The 7,339-nt window shown below is 53.6% G+C and overlaps 1 long non-coding RNA gene across 1 annotated transcript; it reads right to left on the bottom strand.

Moving 5' to 3' along the window:
- Window positions 1-5,610: 5,610 nt before the first annotated feature.
- LOC113959631 lies at window positions 5,611-7,013 on the bottom strand. Its single transcript, XR_003531885.1, has 3 exons — window positions 6,855-7,013; window positions 6,655-6,754; window positions 5,611-5,820 (listed from the first exon to the last, which is right to left on the bottom strand). It is a non-coding gene; the product is annotated as an uncharacterized LOC113959631 (long non-coding RNA).
- Between the last annotated feature and the right edge of the window lie 326 nt (window positions 7,014-7,339).

Genomic DNA, 7,339 nt, shown 5'->3' with positions numbered 1-7,339 from the left:
TTGCTTTGCTCTTCTAGCCTCTGTTCTGTTCAACTCTCCTTTACACCCTGTTCCTCTGACATGGTAAAGAAACCCTAACCAAAGTCACCCAGACAGATTGGAAGAGCTCAAAGAGTCTCCTTTCTCTTTAGGCAAACCACCCAGGGTCACTGCCTGCAGCCAAAGACTGCAGCTGAAATCGCACAGAATATCTGGGTGAAGGAGAGGAAAACTTAAGTGGCACATCTGAAGAGTCAGTGGATGCCTTCACAGGCATTTAGGGGGCTCCTGGACACAGCTTTCCACCCATCCTACCTTCAAAACACCCCTGGCAATTCCTAAGCTGGCACCCCAGCCCTCCCTCCATCTCTGGGCTGTAACTCTCCACTGATTATTGGCAAACTGGGTGTCTGTAGCCATCTTCAACACAGAGCAGCTTCACCTGAGGACTGGATAACACCGGTGAAAAAAAGCCAAACTGCAGCTGAGATGATCGGGACATCCTAAAAGATGCAAGGCTCCTAAGGAAAAGAAAAAAAGGTAACAAATTAGAAAAGCACCAACACAGCACACAAAATTATTAAATTTAAAAACCCTGCATTTGAGTGTAATCCTCTTCATTGCCATATATAGCTCTGTTTCTTCGGATGCCAAAGCTGATGCTTCAATAAAGCAGGAATAGCTTGAGAAATCCCATTCAATGAAAGAATGGGAGAACTCTTTTTCCATTGAAGCCCGGCTGCTGGATGACCTCCCTGGGCAAAGGCTGGGGTTAATATACCCCTAGCCGTGCCCACCTCCCTTCCCATGAGGCCCCGGGGGAAAGGGAGTAGCCCAATCCCATAAGGTATAAAGGCTCTGGGAGCAGAAGCACCTGGTTTGCATCTCTGATTTAAAAATCACGATGGGTGAAGAGCCTGACGAAGAAAAGGACTCAATGAGAGCAGGTATTGTAGTTGGTATTTGATTTAGTATTCGAATTTGTATTTGGGATTGTATCTTGTAAGAAAATGAGAGCCATTCCCTTCAGGAAAGAAAGCCTATAGCTTTTGGGTGTCAGGTGCAGGTGGGAAAACTTTCTATATGCGTGGAAAGGGTTTTGTTAGCTTGCCGGAGCCCTGCACTGAAACTGCACCTGACTCACAAAGGCTAGAGCCTTTCTTTCCTAGGGGAAAGAGTGTCGGTTGCTTTCGGAGCCCAGCAACGAAATAGCAGGTCTAACTCCCAAAATTAACATGAAGTCCCCTCCTTGCACAGCTCCGCCGCTCACAGAGGGTAGGAATCCCCGGTACAAAAGGTCCCCCACGGTGCCCGGGGGGTGTGTCCGGAATCCCCCGGAGTCCCTCAGAGCCCCCCTCCCTGCCAGGGACACACGGGCTGTGTTCCTGCTTTTCCTGGCAGGCGCCCCTCCCTGCCGGGAGAAGCCTCGCCCGGCGCAGGGAGATGGCTGCGCGGCTGAAGCGCTGCGGGGGGTGGCAGCGGGAGCTGGAACGGCTCGGGTTGGGGGCTGGAGCGGCTCGGGGGGTGGGGGCTGGAGCGGCTCGGGGGGTGGGGGCTGGAGCGGAATGGCGGGGGCTGGAGAAGCGCGGCGGGAGCTGGAGCGGCTCGGGGTGAGCTGGAGCGGCTCGGGGGGGGTTCGAGCGGCGCGGGCTGGGGCAGCGCGGCGTGGCCGCGTCCTACCTGCGGGAGCTGCGGGACAAGGGTGATCCTGGCGCTACCGGAACGAGGCGCGGGGGGGCCCAGAGGGAGCCCTGGGGATGCCGGGACCCTCCCGCGGTGCTGGGCTGAGCCCCCGGGGCTCCCAGGGCGCTTCGCGACGGGGGATGTGGAGTGATGTAATAACGAGAATCAGGAAGCGCTTCCACGGACCCGCGCCCGGTTCGGGGGCTGTGCCGAGGTTTGAACCGGGAAAGAGCCGCTGTCTTGCAGTGAGGACCAGGGAAAATGGCCTTACAATAAGAGTGGGGAGATTCCGATTAGAAATTAGGAAAAAACTGGGTGGTCACGCATTGGGATAGGTTACCCAGGGAGGTGGTGGAGTCACCGTTGCTGCAGGTGTTCCAGAGGTGTGTGGATCTGGCGCTGGGTGACGGTTTAGGGGTTACAGTGGCAGTATTTGGTAACAGTTAGACTGTGATGCCGAAAAACCCGTTAGGAAAAACTGCTCAGAGGCTTTTGTATCTTTAAACAGCAAGGTGTTTGTTTATTCGACGTTGGGAACAAGGACTGAACCTCAGGCTATCAGGTGCAGTTTGTGGGCCAGCCTGACACTCCATGGGCAGCAAGAGCTCTGTCCTGGCACCTTTTGTCTGGGAGGAATCTTAATCCGTATTCAATTTTGGAAGTCGGACTGGTAGTTGCAGTGCAGGGCTGAAACAAGTGAACAACACCCCTTATCCCCAGGAAAGAAAGCCCATATCCTTTGGCTTTCAGGTGCAATTGGTGGTCCAGCCTGAGGACTCCATGGCTAGCGAGAGCTTTCTGTGGTGGCACCTTTTGTCTGGGAGGAATCTTTGTTTGTATTCAATTTTGGGACTTCTATTGGCAATTTCAGCACAGAATTCCTGAAAGCCAACAACAGCCCTTATCCCCAGGAAAGAAAGCCTGTATTCTTTGACTTTCAGGTGCAGTTGGTGGGCCAGCCTGGGCACAAACCTGAACTCAAAAACTGACTGAAATCTCTGCAAAAAATGACCCAAATATCACCCAAAACTCCCCAAAAAATGATCTGAAACTAACCCAAATCTCCCCCAAAAATGACCCCAAACTCTCCCAAATCTCCCCAAAAAATGAACAGAAAATGACCCAAATCTCCCCCAAAAAAGAACCCAAAACTCTGGCAAATCTCCCCAAAAAAGGATCCTAAACTGACCCAAATCATAACAAAAAATGACCCAAAATTAAGGCAAATAACCCCAAAAAATGACCCCAAAACTGACATAAATCTCCCAAAAACATGGTCCAAAACTCTCCCAAATCTCCACAAAACAAAACCTGAAAATGACTAAAATCTCCCCAAAAAAAAGAACACAAACTGACCCAAATCTCTCCAAAAAATGACCCCAAACTGACACAAATCTCCCCAAAAAAAAAGTCCATAACTGTACAAATCTCTTAAAAAAATGAACAAAAACTGACACAAATCACCCCAAAAAATGGTCCAAAACTGTCCCAAATCTCCCCAAAAAACTACCAGAAACTGACCCAAATCACCCCAAAAGGTGACCAGACACTGACCCAAATTATCTCAAAAAATGACCAGAAACTGACTCAAATCTCCCCAAAAAATGACCAGAAACTGACCCAAATCACCCCAAAAAATGACCCCAAAACTGACCAAAATCTCCCCAAAACATGGTCCAAAACTGTCCCAAATCTCCCCCAAAAAAGGACCTGAAATTGACCCAAACCTCCCCAGAAAATGAACAGAAACTGACCCAAATCACCCCAAAAGGTGACCAGAAACTGACTCAAATCTCCCCAAAAAAGGACCAGTAACACCCAGTGCTCCCCAACAACCCCCAGCGCTCCCCAACAACCCCCAGTAACACCCTGTGCTCCCCAAAAATTGACCCAAAACTGACCCAAATCACCCCAAAAAATGACCCAAAACTCTGCATTTATTTGGCCTTGGCATTTATCTCCCTTGGCGAGACCCGCGGCGCCTTTCGCGAGTACGGGCCTTTCTTCCCTAAAACCTGCCCTTCCCTAGGAAAAGCTGAGCAATTCACAGAATTGCTGTTTCCACCCCAGCTTCCCAAAGGATTTCTCTCTCCCGGCAGCACAGACAGGATCCCCGAGGCTGCGCAGACCCTCCCCGCGGGGGGGGGGGGAGGGTGTGCAATGCCAGGGTACATCCGAACCCGGCTCTGCGGCGGCACGCAGGTGCAAGTTTCTCCGCAGAGGTGAGAAACTTGCCTGTCGCTTCCCCTGTCTGCGGCCCGACGGCCGCGGGAGAGGCAGAAGAGCGGCCGCGCCCCCGCCGCTTACCCCGGGGACGATCTCCGTCGGATCTGCCGCCGTGGGTCGCTTCCGGGGGAAAAAGCGGCGGCGCAGCCCCGACAGCATCTCCAGGGCACGGCAGGACCGAGCGGGAGCAGGAGCGGGAGCGGAGCGGGGCGAGCGGGCGGCGCGGCGTTGGCGCCTGGGGTCCTCGCGCGCCGCGGCGCCGAGAGGAGGCTGCCCGCGCCGGTGCCTGCCACCGCCCACGAACCTGCCGCCCGCGCCCGGCGCCGCCGAGCGCCCCGCCCTGTCCGCACAGCGGGAAGCGGCGCGGCGAGACGGTGCTGCGGGCGCGGGGCGGGGGTCCGGGTCGCGGCGGAGGTCAGGCAACAGGATAGACGCCTCTCTGAGGCAAGGAGGCCTCTCGCCGCCATCTTGAGTGTGGTCTCGGCTAAGCTGCGGTCCTGGCGGCGCCGTCTTGAGTGTGGCTTTGGCGGACTTCCGGGCTGGGGCCGCCATCTTTAGTGTGGGCTCGGGTAAGTTCCGGTCCTGGCGCCGCCATCTTTACTGTGGGCTTGGCGGACTTCCGGGCCGTTGCCCACCATCTTTGTGTACGGCCTTGGAGGACTTCCGGTACCGGCGCCGCCATTTTTCTTTCGGGGTGGCCTCGCAGCATTTCCGGTCCGGGAGGGCGCCATCTTTGCTGGTGCGCCGCCGAAAACAATCCGGTCGCTCTCTACTTCCGGTGACCGAGTTTACCCAAATTAGCGTCCCTCGCTAATTTCTGCGCTTTCACCCCAAAAATCTTCATGTTATTCCCCCCCACACACACCCCGGGAGAGACGGGAGACCGCAAGTCCCGCCGTGCCGCCGGAACCGGCCTTTACCTTGAGCAGGGAGCGCTGCACCGGCACAAGAGCCATTGCGCATGCGTCCCCGGTCCCGCTCCTGGCCGCCCTTAGTTACCACGTGATCGCCGGCGTCTAGCCAACGACTGCGCATGCGCCGGCGCCGCCGCCTTGGCTACCCCTCCCACCCCCCCGCCCGACCGCCCTGCTTCGGTTTCTTGCTGCGGCTCCCCCTCCACTTTTCGGCTCCCTGGGGTTCCCCCACCCACATTTTGGGGTCCCTTTCTCACATTTTAGGGGTGATGACCCCACCATTTACGGGTTGGAGGGAGGGGGGGTGGAGGAGAGGAAACGGGGTACCCAAGAAGGGGTTTCTTTTTTTTTTTTTTCTCTTTTATTTCATTTTCATTTTATTTCCTTTTTAGCTTTTTTGCTTTTAATTTTTTTAATTTTTTTTTTGTATTTTATATTTCCTTTTTTATTTCGTTTATTTTTTATTCTCTTTATTTTTCATTTTCTCTCCCAGTGCTCCCCAGTAACACCCAGTGCTCTCCAGTGCTCCCCAATAACCCCCAGCGCTCCCCAACAACCCCCAGTAACACCCTGTGCTCCCCAAAAATTGACCCAAAACTGAGCCCAAAAGCTGACCCAAAACTGACCCAAAGCACCCCAAAAAACGACCCAAAACTGACCCAAATCACCCCAAAAAATGACCCAAAACTCTGCATTTATTTGGCCTCATTTCCTCTCAAAAACAACATCTCCAATTTAGTTGACTGCTAAAGCCATCATTTTAAAATCATCCCAGGAATCAAAAGGGACTGGGAAAACACACAGAAAGCATTCCTGCACCCACCAAATCATTAGGAATTGGAACCCGATTCCCTCATCTCCCTCCTTGTTTTTCTTGGCTGGAAAACCTGATGATCTCCACTGGCTATTTTTAGGCTGCTTTTCTTCCACAGCTCCTTTCTCCCGGCTGAAACCTCCCGGCATATTCAGGGCTTATCTGGAGGGAAGCCCCTCTGAAGTATTTCCTCTCGTGGCAATTCTGTGGGATGAAGAAGTAAAAAAAGCACGTCAGCAGCTCCTTCTCCCCCCCCCTTCCCTCGCAAACACCCTCCCAGTTTGTCCTCGGCAGCTCCATCCCCCCCGGCACCCGCACCCGACGCTTCGGCTCCGCTGGGAAAGGGACAGCAAGTGCAGGAGCAAGCTCAGTGCTGGGCAGGGGCTCCCTGGGGAACGGCACTTCTGTGCTTTAGTCCGTGGCCTTTCCTGCTGCCCTCCCACCTGGAGGCAGAGGATGACCCCGTCCCTTGTTTCTCCCACGCTCGCAGACCCAGGTCCTGCTCTTTTGGCCCCACTTTTCTTAGCAGACCCGGCATCATTTTCCAGGGTCCCCAGGAAACTTCTGCACTTGACCTATTGCTAAGTGCAGAGCACAGGGCAAGGGAAGGACAAATTTCTCAGCACCCACCACCTGGAACTTTCCTTCTCCGCAGCACGCTCCCATTCCCGCTGTCTCTGGAGGTGCCCGCACGAGTCCTCCTCGTCCCAGCATCTAAGAGAATGTCATTTTCACCCCGGTCCTGCTTCCCGTCGTCCAACAAAACACGCTGACGACATTTTTCATGATGCCAGTGGAGAGATATTAGAGCACACTGCACAGGGAAGCTGAGGCTGCCCCATCCCTGGAAATGTTCCAGGCCAGGCTGGACGGGACTTGGAGCAACCGGGGACAGTGGAAGGTGTCCCTGCCCACGGAAGACAGGGTGGCCTTTGAAGGTCCCCTTCAAACCAAATCGCTCTACGATTCCCCTCCAAAATCACTACCAAAGAGGCACAGCAATCAAAGCAGAGGGACCGCACTCCCAGCTTTTCTTACCTGCAGGCACACAGCACAGCACGTTGGACATAAAAGCCCTAGGGTTAGTCCTGCCAGAGGTGTCCGGCACATCCACGGCGACCGAAGGAAAAGAGGAAGCCTGGGAACACACAGTAAAAGACACTTTAATTAGGAGTACACTGAGCAATAGCCAGGTCATTCACAAAGCTTCACTGCCCAGTCATACAAAAAGCACTCACCGAGGCCTCAGTTAGGATGGCTCCTGACGCTGACCAGGCGAACGCCTCCGTTTGCCCCGGGGGGTCAAGAATAACATCCCTGGTAAGAAGTCACCCCGAACGACAAAAAGGGAAAATTAGTGAAGCGCGGGGTCCTCTTCTGACTAGATTGCCACCAGCATTCAATAGCAAATGCCACGACTATTCTGTTACAGACGAGAAAACCTTCTCCCAAACAGTGATGAGATTTATGGGCACGCCTGAAAATTTCCTGTGAGAAATTTGTAACTAAGAAGTATGTGCTATCTGGAGTTGAAGGCATCAATTTGACAGACACTTAGTACAGCAATCTCTTCAGCAGAGGAATTAATTGCTGCCTATTTGAACAGTAGGTGAGAGAAAATGACAGTCTAAGGGAAGACAAGAAAAGCAGAACTGGAATAAGCAGACTTTTCTTCCATCTCTCCCAAGAAAGTCTAGTTTCCCTGTTCTAATTCTATGCCCTT

Source organism: Corapipo altera, unplaced genomic scaffold, assembly GCF_003945725.1.
Source record: "Corapipo altera isolate COAL_440 unplaced genomic scaffold, ASM394572v1 302, whole genome shotgun sequence".
Lineage (NCBI taxonomy): Eukaryota > Metazoa > Chordata > Aves > Passeriformes > Pipridae > Corapipo > Corapipo altera.
This window is presented reverse-complemented; position numbering and strand designations above follow the sequence as displayed.